Source organism: Dasypus novemcinctus, chromosome 12 (assembly GCF_030445035.2).
Source record: "Dasypus novemcinctus isolate mDasNov1 chromosome 12, mDasNov1.1.hap2, whole genome shotgun sequence".
In the NCBI taxonomy this organism is placed as follows: domain Eukaryota; kingdom Metazoa; phylum Chordata; class Mammalia; order Cingulata; family Dasypodidae; genus Dasypus; species Dasypus novemcinctus.
The window spans coordinates 96,428,114-96,448,529 of record NC_080684.1 but is presented as its reverse complement, the minus strand read 5'-3'; the positions used below and the strand labels follow the sequence as shown (position 1 = coordinate 96,448,529).

Sequence of the window (20,416 nt, the reverse complement as noted above, 5' to 3'; positions counted from 1 at the left end):
TCAAGTAGGGTGAGGAAAGTACTAGTTTATCAATGGTACAGCAATGAACAAACTCTATAGATGGTTATTATTACTAATTCCATTAACAGCACTGGTCTTTACTGACCTCCCCACTGTGCTATACCCTTTAAATCATGATCTCATTTAATCCCCACAAAGTCCTATAAAATAGGTACGCCTTTTAAGAAGCTTCTTTTTCAGATGAGGATATTGAGGTTTAGAGAAGTTTGAAATTTTGCCCAAAGTCACATTTAGCTAATAAGAAGAATAACCAGGATTTCAACCCAAGACAGTGAGACCCCCAAACAGGGGTAAACAGCCACAGCGCTCTTCTGTCTGAATAGTTCCAGCCAATGAGCAGTGATTTAAAGGGATGCAGAGTGATAGGGGTCTGGAGAAAAGAAAAATAAAAAAGAATTATTGAAGTTTCTTTTCCCTAGGAAACTCAGCTTCTTCTCCATCTCTGGTCCCAGCACCCCTTTGATTCTGAAGGTTCCTGGAGGAGGGAAGCCCTTGATCTCTGCACACCCTAAGGCAGAGAATCCCAAAGCATTCCCCTTCCAGACCCAATCCTGACAAAAGGCCACAAGCATTCCTACAAGGGGCTGGCAAAGGAAGGTGAGGGGAACAGGCTTCCTTCAAGGTCTCTGCATAACAGATGGTGCCAAAATCTGTTGGGGTAAGGTGGCTATTTTTCAATAATCATAATGACCCTCACTTATCCAGAGTCCTCTAGAACTTATGAGTTGTCCGCCTGTTCACTTCCTCATGATTTGACCCTCAGAGCACTCCTCTCAGCATTCCTTTCAGGTTAGAATCATTAGAGATGAGGAAACTGAGGCTCAAGGAAATGAAGTGAACTTGCCCAAGGTCACACTGCAAGTAAGTTGCTGTGTCAGAACTCAAGGCCAAGGCTGCAGTACAAGTCCTGCTGATTGTCGAGAAAATGAGGGATAGGGGAGGTAGGGTGGCCCAGAATGGCTTCTGGTTGACAGGCCTTGTTCAAGTCCCAGTTCAGCCATCAACTGGCTGCAGAACCTCAGACCAGTCACTGAGCCTCCCTGAGTCTTGGTTTCTTTATAGCAGATTTCTGAGGCTCCCACCAGCTCTGACCCTGTGTCTTGGTTCATGTCCTTGAGCCATAAAGATGAGGGTTATCAGTAGCATCTGCAGGTTTTATGGAGAAGGAGCTGTGACTTCACCCCCCTGGGAAGCTTTTCCTGACTACCCAACCCAAGGCAGGGTTATTAGCCGTCCCTGTGCTCCCATGGTACTCACAGCATTGCATGGTAGTTTATCTTCAAATGCCCAGAGGGCCAGGCAGGGAACATACATGAACATGAAGAAGGGAGGGCATAATGCAATAGGGAGTAGTGGGGACTGTGGCAAAGTAGAGCTCCCCTACCCAAAGAGGCAGTCTTCATTCAGGTCCAGCTTCTTACCATCATGTGGGAGGCCAGCCTAGTGTTGCCAGATTTTAAGAGAAGCCAAAAATCTGGAGTATGTGAAATCTGCTCAAAATATATCTACTTTCCCTATACTAGACACTGGGCCACTTGAGGGCATGGCTGGATCTAACTTCTCTCTCTCTCTTTCTCTCTCTCTTTCTCTCTCTCTCTCTCTCTCTCTCTCTCTCTCTCTCTCTCTCTCTCTCTCACACACACACACACACACACACACACACACACACACACACACACACACCCCTGAGTGAGCAGCCCAGGGCCTGGCTCCTCACAACTGACCAGCAAATGCTTCTGAAATGCTGCAAGATCTTGCCCCAACCAATGTTCCCATGGGCTTCTGGCAACCATCCCAAAAGTTGTGACCTAAGGGTTTGATGCATGCCAGGGACTGCTCTAAGCACTTTACAAACATTTCTGACTTAATTTTCACCACCTCCCTCAGTGCTAGATACTATGAATCCATCCACTTTACAGATGAGGAAGCCAAGCCTCAAGTGGTCCCACAACTTAGCCAAAGTGGTGTGGCTCATGGAGAAACTAGGATTCAAATTCAGGCAAGATATCCACTTGCATTTTTGTGGCACCATCTTACCCCAGAAGACCCCCCAAGTCAGCCCCTTCGATATCACCTTGCAGTAGCTTGCCCTTGTCAAGCAGGCACCTATCAGGCACAGATTCCAATCCTAAGAAGGATGGTGGGAGTCAGGCATGTGATGCAGAGACAAGAGCAATGCTTTGCAGCCAAAAGTGGAGCTGAGGTTCAGAGAGGGATACCTAAGGGCTCATGATAGTGCAGCCAGAGCAAGTGAAAATCAGCATTTGCCTTCAGCCCCAGGACCATCAAACTCAACTTCCAAGAGAAGGAAATGTGGGGCCGAGAGAAGGAGCCAAGGAGAGGCCTAGATATTGCTCATCCCACTGAAACAGTCAAGCGTTCTCTAAACTAGCTAAGTGGTTCTGAAGGAAATGGAAATCTATTTTGTCTCCTGTCACCAGGGCTGCAAATCCTGATATATCTCAGGCCACAGCAGAGAAGCGGATGGCTCAGCACTTGGAGAGATGCCCGCACGAGGCCGGAAGTGGGGTGGATGATTCAACAGGTACCTCTCTATTCTGGGAGCCAGTCCTGTGATGGGTGAGTGTGCATCCAGCTGAAATAAAAAATAATTTTGAATGCCAACCATCAGAATGTACAGCAAGACTCCCTTTCTTCCGAGGGACTTGGGGCATTCATTGGAGCTTTAATCCTTCTGGGTTTCTATTTTTAAAATTTGCTGGGGCGACAAGACTCTTGGGAGACTGGAGTGGGCTGGTGACTCAAAGGCTTCCCTTCCTACCGGAACACCCTCCCACAGTTCACAAAGCCCCCCTCTGTGAAATGGGGAGAGTGACCTTAGAATTCTTTGCGTTTCAGGAAGGTTCTACAGTGTGTCTACTGGATGTTATGTCTACTGGCAGTACCCAAGTCACTTTCATTTTTCTGCAACAAAATATATAAATATTCACAGGAGTAGGATAAAATAAAATAAACAGTATCAGGTTCCCCTTGCCCCAACTTCATGAAGAAAGCTTTTGGTTTCCAGAGCTTTTTGGATTTTGGATTTGTGCACAGGGACTGCCCACTCTGGTTTCAGGAACCCCTGGGTTTCCATTCCAATTGTACCCTTACCAGCTGGGGTACCTTGAGCACGGCATCCCACCTCTCTGTGTCTTAGTTTCCTCATCTACAAAGCAGGGGTGATGATCCCTGCGGTGGTCCTAAAGAATGCACACAAGGAGATTCAGGGTTGCTGCACTGGAAAGGGGGCTGGCCACACCAACAGCTCCCCCCAAGGTGACCGTGTGAAGCAGTCTGGGTGCATCTCCACACACAGCAGGAACAGACACTCTTTAAGGAAGCTTATAAGACTGGTTAATACACAGATGTCTGTTCATTTATGGAGAGCACAAGAAATATAACCACCAGCAGGACGGGCTGTAGTCAGAGTAAAAACTCTATGAGGACACGTGGCCTCATAGGGTTGCTTGGTGGGAGGGAGTCAGAACAAGAGAAAGGAGTTCGTCTTAAGAAGTAGGAGTAGGAAACAGATGTGGCTCAACCAACTGGGCTCCCGTCTACCATATAGGAGGTCCAGGTTCGATGCCCAGGGCCTCCTGGTGAGGGCGAGCTGGCCCATGCAGAGTGCCAGCCCATGTGGGTATGCCCCCTGTTCAGGACTGCTGCCCTGTGTGGCAATGCCACGCAGTGCAGGAAAGTCACCCCATGCAGGAGTGCTGGCCCATGCTGAGAACTGGCGCAGCAAAATGATGCAACAAGAGACAAAGAGGAGAGAAAATAAGAAGGTGTAGCAGAATAGGGAGTTGAGGTGGCACAAGAGAGTAATTGCCTCTCCCATTCCAGAAGGTCCCAGGATCGGTTCCCAGAGCCACCTAATGAGAAGACAAGCAGACACAGAAGAACACACAGCGAATGGACACAGAGAGCAGATGACGGGGGGAATGGGGGTGGGGGGAGAAATAAATAAAAATAAATCTTAAAAAAAAAAAGAAAAAGAAAACTTGGTAAAGCTCTCTTTTAAAAAAAGAAGAAGAAGTAGGGGAGCAGGTGTAGCTCAGGGGTTGAATACCTGCTTTCCATGAATGAGGTCCTGGGTTCAATCCCTGGTACTGCCTAAAAATAATAATAAGTATAGATCAGCTGGGGTAGCCTGAGGCCTCCTTGCTCCTGAGGGGCAGCCTCACCCAGGACACAGGGGTGACACTCCAGCCAGCACAGCCAAGAGCCCACTCCCTGGACATGCCAGCCTCTGACTGAGGCTCTCCTCTGTCCTTACATCTTCAACAGGCCAACTCCTCCATTCATGCTCTCCAAGGAAGATACAAGGTGGCTAATCAGGTTTCCCCAGAGACCACCAGTGATCACATCCCAGGGCCCCTCCTAGCCAGATTTCCTCAGGAAATTTGACTGGCATTTGACATGTCCCAAATGCTCAGTCACACAGTTGCCAACAACTAATTGGTGACTCCTAAAAAGTTCCAGTCTACATCTATAGCAGATTTTTTATTCCAAAGATGCCACAACACCTCTGTTCCCACACTCTCCTAGACCTTTGTGCTTTACCATCTACCCTTCCCTTGTGACTCGCTTGTAATCAACAGAAGAGGTGGAGATGACACTGTGTAACCTCAGAACCTAGGTCATAAAAGGTCATAGAAGGCAAAGCAGCTTCCAGCTTGTTAGCTCTTGACATTTTCAGCCTCTTTGTAAGAAGTCAGTGCTGAGGCCGCCATGCTGTGAGGAAATCCCAGCAAGCCCAAGGGGAAATACCCTTGAGACTAAACGAGGAGGGGAGGTGTCTGTCCAGCCCCCACTGCTCTGTGTGAGAGATCTCAAGCCCAAACCGCCCAGCTAAGCCCTTTCCATATCCCTGACCCACTGAAACTGAGAGAGATGATAAGGATTACGATTGTTTTAAGCTGCTAAATTTTGAAGTGATTTGTTGCACAGCAAGAGACAGCTACAACAGAGAGCAATTTTATCTCCCTTCTGCCTAGAGTGAGCAAACCTCCCAGTTTGCACAGGACAATCCGAGTTAACACTTTTTGTCTGAGGTCATCATTGATAGTGCCTTTCTCTCTCAAAAGTAGCCCCGATTTGGATTCTCCTGGTGCAGTTTCTATGTCTGATCTGTGCCACTACCTGCATTTTGGGCAGAATAAAACCTGGCTTCCCCAGGGACAGTGCACCCTCTTCCCAGTCTGCCAAAGGGGAACCTGGTGCCTCAGGCTGAGTGGAACCCAGAAGCCACCGAGGGGTGGCCATCGCACGTCAAGAGTGGGTAGGGCAAGATGGCAGGCAGAGTTAGGAGCTCCAAGAGTCAGCTTGTCCTACAGTGTAGTTAGTAAGCACCCAGAGCTACCTAAATCATGTGTTTGGGGGGTCCAGGAGACCAGAAGAGCATCCTGTAACATCCTTGGAAGAACAGAAGGAGAAGACTGCCCATCTGCAGTGTAGATTCATGAGTAGAGCATTCCAAGCTATAGAGGCTGGTGCCCATTCCCCACTGGCAACAAAAGATACCTTGGGAGCTATTCTCTGGCTGGAATTGGAAGCCCCATTTCCCAAAAATGGGAGAGGATGAGATGATTGGGCACCGACTTCAGGTACTGATTAGTAATTCAGTTGACTGAATCCTAAGAACAGCTAAAGTTTGAACCTGTTCAGGTCATAAAGTTTCCAGTAGCCTCCATTTTTACTTCACCCCCAACATGAGGGGAACTGGGGCAGATTGAAAATCATAGCAATGTTAGGGACTAGCTTCTTTCCACCCATGTTGCCCTAGCCTGGGCCCCAGCCCTGCTTCTGGCAGGAAGGAAATTGGGGGGACCTGCACCAGCCTCTCCAGGCAACTACATGTGGCTCCGTTCCTGCCTCCAATAGAATGGTGGGCAGGGACAGTGTTTCCTCAGCCTCTCTGTGCAACTGCAGGCACCTCTGTCCCACACAGACTAGACTGCTGGGCACTCCTATGCCTCCATCCCCACCCCTGATAGGGAGAAGGAGGGGTAGTGCTCCCTCAGCCTCTCCAGGCAACTACAGCTGCTTTTGGCCTACACACACAAGATTTTTGCACACACCTGTGGCTCCATACCTGCCCCTGGCAAGGGAGGAGGGGAGCCAGTGCTTCATCAGTCTATCTGGGCAACTGCAGTCAGTTTTGACCAGCACAGCTTAGTCTGCTGTCCATACCTGCAGCTCTATCCCGAACCAAGGCAGGAGAGGGAGAGGCATGAAGCTTCATCAGTCTCTCCAGACAACTACAGATGGTCTTGGCCTGTATGGCTTGGATTACTGCACACAGCTGTGGCTCCATCCCTACCCCAGGCAGGGGAGAAAAGTGGGAGAAGCTTCATCAGTTCCCAGGGTAACATGGGCAGCTTCAGCCTCCATGGTTTACAGTACCAACTGCATCCTTGGCTCCTACTCTGCAACCAGGAAGTAAAAAAGGGAAAGAAACAGATGAAAAGAGCTGAAAAATTCCAGATTGGCTAAACATGGTCTCTATAAAGCTCCAAATTAAGTTGAACCAAATATCAAGAAGGGCTATAGTACAAAGCCAATCAAGTAGAAAGCTCTAGACTAAAAAGAGAAATGAGCGCAGAATAAACACATCTAGTAAATCAGATGCTAAAACACCAACAAAAAAAATTACAATCTATACCAAGAAACAGGAAGAGATGGCCCAGCCAAAGGAACAAACTAAGCCTCCAAATGACATAAAGGAGTTGAGACAGCTAATCATAGATGTTCAAACAAATCTCCATAATAAATTCAATGAGATGACTAAAAAGATTAAGGATATTAAGAAGACACTGGGTGAGCTCAAAGAATAATTTGAAAGCATACATAGAAAAATAGCAGATCTTATGGGAATGAAAGGCACAATAATTGAAATTAAAAATACACTGGAAGGAAGTGGATGTGGTTCAACTGATAGAGCATCCACCTGCCACATGGGAGGTCCAGGGTTCAAACTCAGGGCCTCCTGGTCCATGTGGTGAGCTGGCCCACATGCAGTGCTGATGCACGCAAGGAGTGCCCTGCCATGCAGGGGTGTCCCCATGTAGGGTGCCCCACATGGAGAGCCACCCCGCATGAAAAAAAGCACAGCCTGCCCAGGAGTGGCGCCGCACATGCAGAGAGCTGATGCGGCAAGATTACACAACAAAAAGAGACACAGATTCCTGGTGCCGCTGACAAGAATAAAATTGGACACAGAACACGCAGTGAATGGACACAGAGAGCAGACAATGTGGGGGGAGGGAAAAGAAACAAATGAAAAATAAATCTTTAAAAAAAAATACACTAGAAGCATAGAACCGCAGATTTGAAGAGGCAGAAGAAAAGATCAATGATCTTGAAGACTGGGCCTCTGAAAGTGAATGTAAAAAAGAACTGAGAGCCTTCATGTTGCTCAAATGTGGCCAGACTTGAAGCCAAACTCAGCATGTAAATGTGTTGCCTTCCCCGCAGCATGGGACATGACTCCCGGGGATGAGCCTCCTGGCGCCAAGGGATTACTAACAAGTACCAGCTGCTGATGTAACTAGAAAATGACCTTGAATAAAAGGGTTAACTCGGACCAGCAGAATATCTCAGTCTACATATAATACCAGGAGTTAAAAATGCTTTTTGATCTGAATAAAAGGGGGAAATGGAAAGGACAAATGAATTTATATGGCTCTGAGTCTCCAAAAAGAGCCAGGAAGTTATCAGAGGGGTTGCTCTTACGCACACCTGAGTAGAGTCCCAGAGACAGATAAAGCAGATACAACCCCAGGTATTGGTTCTACTGAGGGCTACAGAGACCCACAGGTTCTATAGTCATGGCAGATGGAGTTCAGTGCCATGTCAGTTGGCCCTTCTTTGGAGTTTGTGTTTCTGTGTGATGGAGCTGGACTCAGATGCAGTCTTTGTCCACTAGCCTCTCCTGTTACTTTTACCGCAACTGTAGTTGGTGCTGGGGTTTAATGTGTACTCAGGGGACCTGAGTCTCTGGACTGACCATGTGATAGCCAGGCCCTGAGCCTCAACAGACCTGCAACTTCTATACTCTGGTTTATTGGACTTACCCCACTCAGCTAACATGGAGGTGAAGGTCAACCACCACACCAGGGAGCCAAGAGTGCCTACAACCGAAAGCAGGAGAATTGCACCCAGCATCCAATCTAAGCCCCCTCTTGATACAGATGTGGAGTGGACACAACCATTCTAAGGTCCACAGGATGGAGGAAAAGAGTATGGATTAGAGAGGACTTACTGATATTCTATTCATGAACAATTGTGATTAGTAGTAATCCAAGAAAATGTCGCATTGGTGTGGAGAAAGTGGCCACGGTGGCTGCTAGGAGTAGGGAATGGGAGGAAGAGATGTGGTGTGGGGGCATTTTCGGGACTTGGAGTTGTGCTGGGTGGTGCTGCAAGGACAGTTACTGGACATTGTATGTCCTCCCATGGCCCACTGGGTGGACTGTGGGAGAGTGTGGGCTATGGTGTGGACAACTGACCATGAGGTACAGCAGTGCTCAGAGATGTATTCACCAAATGCAATGAATGTCTCATGATGATGGAGGAGGTTGTTGTTATGGGGGGAGGAGTGGGGTGAGGGGAGTGGGGGGTATATGGGGACCTCATATTTTTTTAATGTAACATTAAAAAAAAACAAATAAAGACCCAAAAAAAAGACCAGATAAGAAAAAAATGAGAAAAATTGAACAGGGTCTCAGAGAACTAAATGACAGCAAGAGATGTGCAAAGATATGTGTCATGAGTATCCCAGAAGGAGAAGAAAAAGAGCAAATGGGTGGAAGGAACATTTGAGGAAATAATGGTAGAAAGTTTCCCAACCCTATTGAAGTATATAAATATCTGTGTTCAAGAAGCACAACATACTCCCATCGAAATAAATCTGAATAAACCTACTGCAAAACACATACTAATCAGAATGCCAAATGCCAAAAATAAACAGAGAATCCTGAGAGCAGCCAGAGAAAAGTGATTCATCACATACAATGGATGCCCAAAAAGATTATGTGCTGGTTTCTCATTAGAAACCATGGAGGCAAGAAGGCAGTGGTATGATATAGTTAAGACACTGAAAGAGAAAAACTGCCAGCCAATAATCTTATATCCAGCAAAATGGTCTTTCAAAAGTGAGGGCAAGTTTAGAATATTCACATATAAACAGAAACTGAGAGAGTCTGTAACCAAGAGACCAGCTTTGCAGGAAACACTAAAAGGAGTGCTACAGCCTGAAAAGAAAAGACCATGAGAGAGTAGCTTGGAAGAGAGTCTAGAAATGAAGATTATATCAGCAAAAGTAACTGAAAGTGTAAAAAGAGTGGTGAAAATAAGATATGAGAGAGACAACCCAAAGGTCAAAATAAATGAAGAAAGAACTGTCTTTACAATAATGACACTGAATGTTAATGGATTAAACTCCCCAATCAAATGACACTGACTGGCAGAATGGATAAGAAAATATGAGCCATCTATATGCTGTCCACAAGAGACTCACCTTAGACCTAAGGATACAAACAGATTGAAAGTGAAAGCCTGGAAAAATATATCCCATGGATGTAACCAAAAAACAAACAAACAAACAAAAAAACCGGAGTAACTATACTAATATTGGATGAAATGGACTTTAAAAGCAGAGCTGTTATTAGTCACAAGGAAGGACATTATATATTAATAAAAGGCGCACTTCACCAGGAAGATATAACAAACATAAATGTATATGTATATGCACCTAACCAGGATGCCTCAAATTACATGAGACAAACATGTAACTGACAAAACTGAAGGGAGAGATAGATGTCTCTACAATAATAGTTGGAGACCTCAATAAACCACTCTCATCATTAGAGAGAATGTCTGGACAAAGGCTAAAGAAATAGAGAGCTTGAATATGATAAATGAACTAAACTTAATAGATATATACAGAACATTGCATCCCAAAACAGCAGTATATACATTCTTCTCAAGTGCTCATGGATCTTTCTCCAGGATAAACCATATTTTAGGCCCCAAAAAGATCTCAAGAAATTTAAAAGATCAAAATTATATGAAGCATTTTCTCTGATCATAATGGAATAAAGCTGGAAATCAACAACAGGCAGAAAAAGGGAAAATCCATAAATACATGTAGACAAAACAAAACACTCTTAAATAATCAGTGGGTTGAAGAAGAAATCACAAGAGAAATCAATAAATACATTGAGACAAATGAAAATGAGAACATAATATATCAGGATGAATGGGATGCAGCAAAGGCAGCACTGAAAGGGAAATGTATAGCCCTCAATGCTTACAATAAAAAGGCTAAAATCAATGATATAACTACACAGCTGGAGGAACTAGAAAAAGAACAGCAAACTATTCCCAAAGCAAGGAGAAGGAATGAAATAACAAAGATCAGAGCAGAAATAAATGAAATTGAGAACAAAGAACAATAGAATTAACAAAAGTTGATTATTTGAGATTAACATACGCTTAGCTAGACAGACAGAAAAAGAGAAGATGCAAATAAATAAAATCAGAAATGAAAAAGGGGGCATTACTATGGAATCCACAGAAATAAAAGAGATCATAAAAGGATACTATGAAAACTGTACACCAACAAACTAGATAAAAATGTAGATAAAAATTGAAAAATTCCTAGGAACATGTGATAACCTACACTGACCCTAGAAGAAATATTAATAGAAGACCTCAACAAATGAATCACAAGTAAAGATATTAAAACAGTCATCAAACAACTCTGCAAAATGAAAACCCCAGGACCAGATGACTTCACAGGTGAATTCTACAAGCATTAAAAGAAGATTTAATACCCATCTTACTCAAATTCTTTCCAAAAAAATGGAACAGGAAAAAACACTACCAAACTCATTCTACAAAGTCAATATCACCCTAATACAAAAGCCAGATAAAGATACTACAAAAAAAAATAAAATTACAGACCCATGTCCCTAATGAATACAGATGCATAAATCCTCAACAGAATACTCACTAATCAAATCCAACAACACATTAAAAGAATTACTTATCATGATCAAGTGGGTTTTATATCAGGTATGCAAGGGTGGTTCAACATCAGGAAATCAATCAGGATAATAAGCCACATTGATATAACAAAGAAGAAAAATCAGATGACCATTGCAATTGACACAGAAAAGGCATTTGACAAAATACAGCATCTTTACTTCATAAAATACACCAAAAGATAGGAATTGAAGGAAACTTTCTCAGCATGATCAAGGGCATATACGAAAAACCCACAGGTAACAATGTACTCAACTGTGAAAGACTGAAAGCTTTCCTATTGAGATTAGGAACCAGACAAGGATGCCCACTATCACCACTGTTGTTCAATATAGTGCTAGAGGTTCTAGCTAGAGCAATCAGGCAAGCAAAAGAAATAAAAGGCATCCAAATTGGAAAGGAAGAAGTAAAATTGCAGTTATTCACAGATGATATGATCCTATACCTAGAAAATCCAAAAAAAAAACTACAACAAAGTTACTAGAGCTTAAACCAGTCCAGCAAAGTGGCAGGATACAAGATTAATACACAAAAATCACAGTGTTTCTATATAATAGTAGTAAGCAATCTGAGGAGGAAGTCAGAAAAAAATTCCTATTTATAATAGGAACTGAAAGAATCAAATTTTTAGGAATAAAGTTAACCAAGGACCTAAAACATTTGTATTAAAAAAACTACAAGGCATTGCTAAAAGAAATCAAAGAAGACCTAAATAAATGCAAGAACACTTCATGATGATGGAATGGAAGACTAAATATCATTAAAATGTCAATTCTACCCAAACTGGCATATAGATTCAAGGCAATCCCAATAAAAATTCCAACAACCTTTTTTAAAGAAATGGAAAAGCCAATATTCAAATTTATTTGGAAGGGTAAGGGGCCCAAAATAGCCAGAACATCTTAAAAGGAAGAATGAAGTTGGAGGAGTTTCACCTCTGGATTTTAAATATTACCTAGCCACAGTGGTTAAAAAAACAGTATGGTACTGGCATAAAGATAGACATACAGACCAATGGAACAGAACTGATCTTTCAGTTCTACATCTACAGTCAAATTATTTTTGACAAGACTGTCAAGCACAGCCAGCTTAGACTGAACAGTCTGTTCAACAAATGGTGCTGGGAGAACAGGATATTCATATTCAAAAGAAAGAAAAAGGACCCCTATCTCACACTTGACACAAAAATTAACTCAAAATAGATCAAATGAAAGATACAGACTACAGTTAGTAGTAATTCTTTGATGATGCTTTCATAATTTGTTACAAATGTTCCCCAACAATGCAAGGTATTTGTAGTGGAGTGATGAATGGGAGCCCAGTGTGATGTTATGCATGTTTGTTTTGTAAATTCATAACTTTTAATATACACTTATTGTTTATGTATGTTCATGTATGAATTATATATTTTAATAAACTGTGTTTTTTTAAAGCAAGCAATCCAGTTTAAAAATGGGCAAAAGACTTTTCTCCAAAGAGGAAATACAAATGGAGAAAAAGCACATGAAAAAAATGTTCACTATCACAATCTATTAGGGAAATGTAAATCAAAACTACAATGAGATATCATCTTACACCTCATTATTAATGAGGCCATTAATAAAACACAGGAAACAACAAGTGCTGGAGAGGAGGTAAAAAATAGGAACACTCCTTCACTGCTGGTGGAAATGTAGAATGGTGAAGCCTCTACGTAAGACAGTTTGGTGATTCTTCAGGAAGTTAAATCTAGAACTGCCATAAGATCTGGCAATCCCTCTACTAGGAATATATCCAAAAGAACTGAAAACAGTGATGCAAACAAACATTTGTACACCAATACTCATGGCGGCATTATTCACAACTACCAAAAGACGGAAACAACCAAGGGTCCATCAATCAATGATCAATAAACAAAACATAGTATATACTTATGATGGAATACTATGCTACAGTAAGAAGAAATGAAATTGGGATACATATGACAATATGGATGAATATGATGTTCAGTGAAATAAGCCAGACACAAAAGGACAAATATTGTATGGTCTCAGTAATATGAGCTAAATACAAAGAAGAAACATATGGAGTTAAAAATCTAGAGTATAGGTTACTAGGAGATAGGATGAGGGCTGAGAAAAGGTACTAATGCTTAATATATGGAGAACTTTTAATTAGCTTGACTGTAAAATGTGGGAATGGACAGAGTTGATGGTAACTCATTATCATAATTAACCTGGCTGGTTTATAAATGGGGTTGTGGTTGAAAGAGGTAGTCTAGAGACATAAACTTCCATTGAAAGAAAGCTAAAGAATAATCTAGTTACTGAGTAATATAGTGAACCCGGAGGTGGATGAGGATTGTGGTTAACAGTACAAATACAGGAACAGTCTTCTATGAACCAGAACAAATGTACATCACTATTATGAGGTAGGAAGAATATGGTGATGCATGGGGAAAATACAATTAATGTAATTTATGGACTATAGTTAACAACGATATTATAATGTTCATGCATCAACAGCCAAGAAGGTACTATATCAACACTAAGGCTCAATAATAAGGGGGATAAGGGATTTATTTTTGGACTAAGAAAAATGTTCAAAAATTTACTGAGGCAATGACTGCACAACTCTGTGATGAAAAGGAGTATATACTTTGGATAGATTGTACAAGGCACGGGACTGTGTAACACAGTGAACCATGTGGTCGAAGATAGACTGTGGTTAACAGTACAAATATGACAGTGTTCACTCATGAACTACAACAAATGTACAATGCTAATACATGGTGTTAATAACAGGGGATGAAAGGGAAAATATATCAAGGATAACTATGGACCATAGTTAGTGGTAATAGTCTGATGATGTTCTTCCATAATCTGTAACAAACGTTACACAACAATGTAAGGTGCTGGTGGAAGAGTTACATATGGGAATTCTGCACATTATACATGATTGTTTTGTAAGCTCACACTTCTCTAATAAAAATATATACATTTTTTATTTTAATCATATTTTTTTAAAGTGACCCAATTTGGATTGCAAATTATACAGTCACCCTACATTTGCCCAGGTTCTCAGAGCACGTTTCAGACCCTGGTAACAAGCCTTCACCTCAGTCTAAAATAACTGGGATACACAAGGTGCCTCATGCTGAGAGAACTCTCAAAAAATCCATGGTTGTTTTCTTGTCCCTTCCCCTTCTAATACTGTTCTCTCTGGGTGTTCAGTAATAGCTTTGCCAAAAGATAGCTTAAGGAGAAGGTTCGGCCCCCTGGCAATTTCCGTAGTGCCTCCCGCCAATAAACATACCACCTTGGTGAAAACAGGACACCTGTTGTATAAACACACTCTCAAGACCAGTCCCCAGACACCCCCTCTGGTGCAACAGATTGCTGAGGTGAAGCCCTCCTCATCTCCTCGCCCCCCTCACCCCCTCTGGTGGGGAAATTCTGGAGCTGCCACTGAGAAGATGCAAAGCATCTGTGCAAATGAGAGAGATTAGAGGCAAGAGATGGACAAAGGAGAATCCTGCAAACCTGGAGAAAGGCCTCTGCACCATCCACTGTAAGGGGTGGGAGCTTCTGAATACACAAAATTGCTTTCAGATCGTGGCTCTGCTGCTCACTAAGCCAAGTACCCAAGTGCCCTGAACCTCACCTCCCCACCCCCGCATTAATGGGAGGGCTGACACCTATCTCACAGAATTCTTAGAAAGAATCCAGGGGACAATGATGACGGAAAGCAACAACATAGTGCTTGGCAGATAGTAAGCACTCAATAAATGTTATTTACTTTGGTAAGCCATTGCAGTTCCCCATGAGAAAGAGCATTTGTTTTTTCTAGAAGGAACAGGGCAGGATAGCACAAAAGGCTGGCCAGAAATCTGTAATGGAGCCCCTGGCTTTTAGACACACCAGTAGGGGTTGCGTATCAAGGGCCTGGCAGACACCTCAGGGTCCTCTTTTTCGTTTTAACTTTCAGTCACTCCCCCAGCTACATGAGCTCACTGAAGATAAGAATCTCACTTTTTTTATATATATTCTTTTTTTTTAAGATATAGGGATCACACAAAACATTACATTAAAAAAATATAAGAGGTTCCCATATACCCCACTCCCCGCACATTGACAACTTTCTTCATTAGTGTGGTAAATCTCACTTTCTTGATTACCATATCCACAGAGTCCTACTGCAAACAAATCATTGTATTTGGTAAAGCCAGTTGAATGAACTACTTCACATTAATTTAGATTCTTGTACTCACTGATTGAGTCGACAAATATTAATTGGGCACCTTTCCTGCCCCTGCGGGGTGCACAGGACAATGGAGTGCACTGATAGGACTCTAATAAGTGCACAAGTACTCATTTCAGGACCGTGGCTGTGAGGGTTAGGTAGGGGAGGCGCCAGGGATCTGGTGTGGGGCAGGCAGGAAGGTGGCCCTGAGGAGGTGGCCAAGAGCTGGTCAAAGGGGAGGAAGGTACCCTCCTGGCAGAGGATGACTTGTGACTTGTCAGAAGGCCCTGAGGAGGAAGGAAGGGCAAGACCCAGGCACTGAAAGAAATGTGGGCCTGGGAAGAAGGACCCCATTTCCAAGATGCCCGAGACACCAGGTCAGGAGAACGGCATGTGCCTGGCCAGGAACAGGCTCCAAGAGGATGAGGTTGCTCAAATAGGAGCAAAGAGGGTAGACAGAGAACTTGTTCGTGTGCAGGAGAGGTGTGGAGGAGGGGGCTGGAAGGGCCCCAGAGAGGAGGGTGAGAAGAGAGCAGGGAATGGGGCAGCCCTGATGACTGTTGTTCCTGGCCCCAGTGGAGGGGAGAAGAGCGATTCTAGAGAGAGCCATTTCGTTAGAATTCTGATGCAATTCTAGTAGTGAACCAAGTGAGACTCAGGGTAACACCAAGAAATAGATGAAGGAACTGTGAAGGTTTACCAAAAAGAAGTCCAAAGGAGGCACAGCAGCACTGGCAGTGTAGTGAGCTCCCCTGCACTAGGCCCATCCAAGCAGAGGTGATGTCAACCAGCCAGAGAGGGAGGACAAGGAGCTACCCACCTGCAGTGAATGCTGGACCCATGGCCAAGAGGCTCCCTTCCAGTCCCAACAACAAAGAATGCATCCTTCCCTCCTCAGAAGAGGGATACAATTCAACCCATAACTGTGCTGCGCCCAAATCACCCTCTAAAACACAGCCCTGTTGTAGCAGCTTCACCCACTTCCTGTCTCTTCGTCCACTTGCCCATTTTTTACCTTTGCCCATTAAAAGGTACCCTCCACAGAGCAGGCTCCTCCCGTTTGGCACCCTACTGCATCCTCCACACCCAGAGCTGTATCTGGCACAGAGCAGCTGCTCCAGAAACGTTTGCTAAATGAACAAATAAATGAAATCCCAGCTCTGCCTCCACTAGCTGTGTGACCTCAGGTTAGAGACCTTGCCTCTGAGCCTCATTTTATCATCTGCAAAATTGGTATTAAAATATTGTCATGAGGGCACAAATGAAATTATTTATCACTTATAAACCGCTGTGCTAAGATTAGCCACTATTAGCAATAATGAAATGGTAGTTAATACATTGCCTAGAAAAGGACAAGGTTTGTACTTCTCCAAACCGGAAAGATGCCATGAAAGCTCCTTTTGAGAAAGGGGCACCTGCCCCAAAACCTATACTTCTCTGGCAAAAATGTTGAGTTTTTTTATTTTACAGTCTCTAGAAGCTGTATTTGAAGGCCCTGATTGATTAAACATCTCCTGGTTGCTCACCCTGTGCCAGGTGCTGTGCTGGGCCCTGGGGCCTTGTCCCCAAATAACGCAGCCCCCTGCTGGAGGAGCCAAGGGCTGCGGATGGGGGCAGGATCTAGGGGAAACCTAGTAATAGAACAAGACCTCCACAGAACAAGTGGAGGGCTCTGCCAAGTGCCATGGTCACAGGGAGGACACTCATGCACCCAACAAATATTTCCCGAGCATCTACCTGTAGTAAGTACGATTCCAGGAGCTGGGGATACCATAGTGAAGAAGACACGAAACACCCCTGCTCTCATGAGCCTCACGTTCTAATGAGGAGACAAATAAGTAAAGCAAATAAACAAATATTACAAAGCAGTAGTGGGATATGAGAAGACACCAGAGCAGGGCACCTCCCAAGTTTGAAACCCCAGCTTTGCTATGTACTCTATTTGACCTGCAGCATGTGATGTGACCTCGCTGTGCTTTCACATTCCTCATCTGTAAAATGGGGAGAATAAAATGCTTCACCTCACAGGACTATGGTGAGGACTAGAGTTAACACCAGTCCTGGGTCTAGTACCAGGCACATGACAAGCTCTGTGTAAGTTGGCAGTTCACAGGGGTGGGCAAGACTGTTTGATGAGGACACAGGCCTAGATCTAGGGGAAAGGTATACCAGGCCCCAGAGAAAAGCAGATGAGAAGGCAGGAATGGGCGTGGGTGTGTCTGAAGCATAGTGAACAAAGGGGAGAGAGTAAGATGAGCTGGCAGAGGAAGGAAGAAGGATCATTTAGGCCTTGTGGGCCATGAAATGGCATTTGGTGTTTCACCCTCAGAGTAACCATAAACCACTAAAGGGTTCTAAGGGCAGAGGAGTGGGGGAGATGAGGCATGCTCTGATTCAGTATAAAGGAGGGTCATCTGCCTGCCATCTGGAGAATGGACACTAGGACAGGCAGAAAGAGTGGCAGGAGGGGTGTCAATGGGGAGGGAGAACAGAGGCAAGATCTCCCACCCAAGCCCAGGGACCCACTACTGAGAATGAGACAGGATACTCCAAATCCTCCTCCATCAGGGGTGGGCAGGGACATCTGGACCAAAATATAGGGAAGATGATTAAACTCTGGACGAGTCACAGAGGGGGGCTGCAGCAGATGGCCTGTGGGCCCAGAGCAAAAAAAGAAAAGAAATGCTTCCAAGCAATTCAGCAAAAGTACACTTGCTCTTATATTTTAGAGCATATTACAATTTACTAATGATATTAATGATATACTATTTATTGAATACTTATTTATGTGCCTAGGGTAATGTGCTAAATGCATTTTCTCATCTAATTGTCACAAAACCCCTATCCATTTCATTCAAAAATCAATTCAACAAATATGTATTATCAGGTACTGTTCTAGGAAAGACAAAGCTCCCACCTTTAGAAACTTACACTCTAAAGGGAAGACAGATCCTAAACAAGGAAACAAATATATCACACAGTGATGAGAACTATGAAGAAAACAAAGCAGAGGAGGAGGAGGGATGGAGGGAAAAGTAGCTATTTTAGGAAGGATATTAGGAAAAGACCTCTTTGAGGAGGTAACACTGGAGCAGAGCCATGGATGAAGGAACCAAGCCAACGAAGGGCAGATGTAGGGGAAGAGTGCGCTAGGCAGAAGGAAATGCAAGTGCTCAAGGTACAAAAAGACCACGGTGGGAAGCGGATGTCACTCAAGAGACTGGGCTCCCATCTACCATATGGGAAGTCCAGGGTTTATTCCTGGGGCCTCCTGGTTAAGGTAAGCTGGTCCACGTGGCAAGGTGGACCACGCAGAGAGCTGGCCCATGTCGTGGAGTGCTGGCCCACGTGGCAAGCTGGCCCAAGCAGAGAACTATTGTAGCAAGATGATGTAACAAAAAGAGACACAGAGGAGAGACAATAAGAGACACAGTGGACCAGGGAGCTGAGGTGGCTCAAGAGACTGAGCACCTCTCTCCCACTCCGGAAGGTCCCAGGATTGGTTCCCCGTGCCGCCTAAAGAGAAGACAAGCAGACACAGAAGAAGACAACGGGGGGTGGGGGGGGAGGAAATAAATAAATCTTTAAAAAAAAAAAAAGACCATGGTGGGAGCAGATGTGGCTCAGGCAATTGAACCCAGCAGGTCCTGGTTTGGTCCCTGATGCTTCCTAAAGAAAACAAACAACATCAAACAATGACCAAAAAGCAAGCAAAACAATGAGCAAACAGCAAGCAAAACAAATGAGCAAACAGATGAGGGAGCTAACTCAGGGGAGCCGATGTGGCTCAAGGGAGCCAATGTGGTTCAGCCTCTTGCATACAAGGTCCCCAGTCCAATCCCCAGTCCTAGAACCTCAAAAAAAAAAAAAAAAAAAAAAAGACCGTGGTGGCTGGGTGTCCAAGTGTGAAGGCTAGAGGTCATAGTTTAAAAGTGGTAGGATTTAAGATACATTTTGAAAGTATAATAAAGAGGACTTAGTGAAAGACTAAATGTAGTGAGAAAAGGAGCTACCAATGACAACTACAAAGTTTTGCCCTAAATGCCATTCACTAGGTGCCATCAACAAAAATTAAGAAAACTAGAAGAAAAGAAACTGAGAGAGAACTTACAGAGATAGGTACTGCTATTACCATTCTCATTTCACAGATGAGTAAGATTTAGGAATCCCCACTTGGCTAGTGGAATTACTAAGTACTTTGACATACATCCTTTATTTTTTCCTCACAGCATCCTCTTATTACTAGCCTCAATTTACGTATAAGGAAACTGAGGCCCAGAGAAGTGAAGGTCACACAGACCTGTCCAATAACATATTTTCGCATCAAGGGCAGTCTCTCCGTCTGTATGATCAGGAATTCAAGGGGGCAAGGTAGAAAAGAATCTGGTGGTTGAATAAAATCATGCCCAGCTTCTTTCTGATCAATGCTTTGAAATTCCCCAAGACTCCAGGAGAATATCCTTAGGCCGGGAGTTGCAGAGGGGACAACACTGTTGTCCAGTAAAGTGGTTCCTGAGGCCCCCACTTCAGATTCACAGTAGCCAATTGAACTGCAGGTTCGTGGATTCCTGCTTAGACTACTTGAATAACAATCTATGAAAGTGAAACCCAAAGTCTGCTTTTTTTTTTTTTAAAAAGCGTTCCAGAAATCTTTGCCGTACAATAAAGTTGAAGAACTGTGGAAGTTGGGTTTGAACCTTGTCATCCATCCTAAACTACCAATCTGAACCACGCAGCTCTTCTCACGCCTCCAGGTCTCAGTGTCCTCAGCTGTTAAATGGGAGGCTAATTAATTTATTAATAATAAACCTAAGCCTCTCGCTCCTCCCCCTTGCTGTGATAAACAGTTGGCTAAAGCGGGTGGAGGAGGCCGGTTAAGCACTGTCATCCGCTCGCCGCCCCTGGCTTCGAACACTCCCCCGCGAACTTCCCATCCTGAGCGCCCTCTCTGGGAGTCGCCGGATGCCATCTGACGTAAGGGTAACCACCCCTCCTGCGTCCGGACGCCTCGTACACTCACGCGGCCACCTCGCGAAAACCAGTGACGAACTTCCGAGGCTACATGAGCTTTACGACTCGTGCCTTCTTCCGTCGAATCCAGAGGTAGATGGAGAGCAATTTA

The 20,416-nt window shown here is 44.0% G+C and overlaps 1 long non-coding RNA gene across 4 annotated transcripts in view; it reads right to left on the bottom strand.

Moving 5' to 3' along the window:
* The window catches only part of LOC105745932 (uncharacterized), a 67,949-nt gene extending 47,551 nt beyond the window's left edge, over positions 1–20,398 (bottom strand). The window contains exons 1-2 of one of the 4 annotated variants that reach the window (XR_011650313.1): positions 20,315–20,379; positions 17,032–17,113 (exon numbers count right to left, since the gene is read on the bottom strand). This is a non-coding gene — a long non-coding RNA (uncharacterized lncRNA). Of the gene's footprint in view, positions 1–17,031; positions 17,114–19,594 lie in introns of all 4 variants that reach the window. The other 3 variants (XR_011650314.1, XR_011650311.1, XR_011650312.1) reach the window with 3 other exon arrangements.
* Positions 20,399–20,416: the final 18 nt, after the last annotated feature.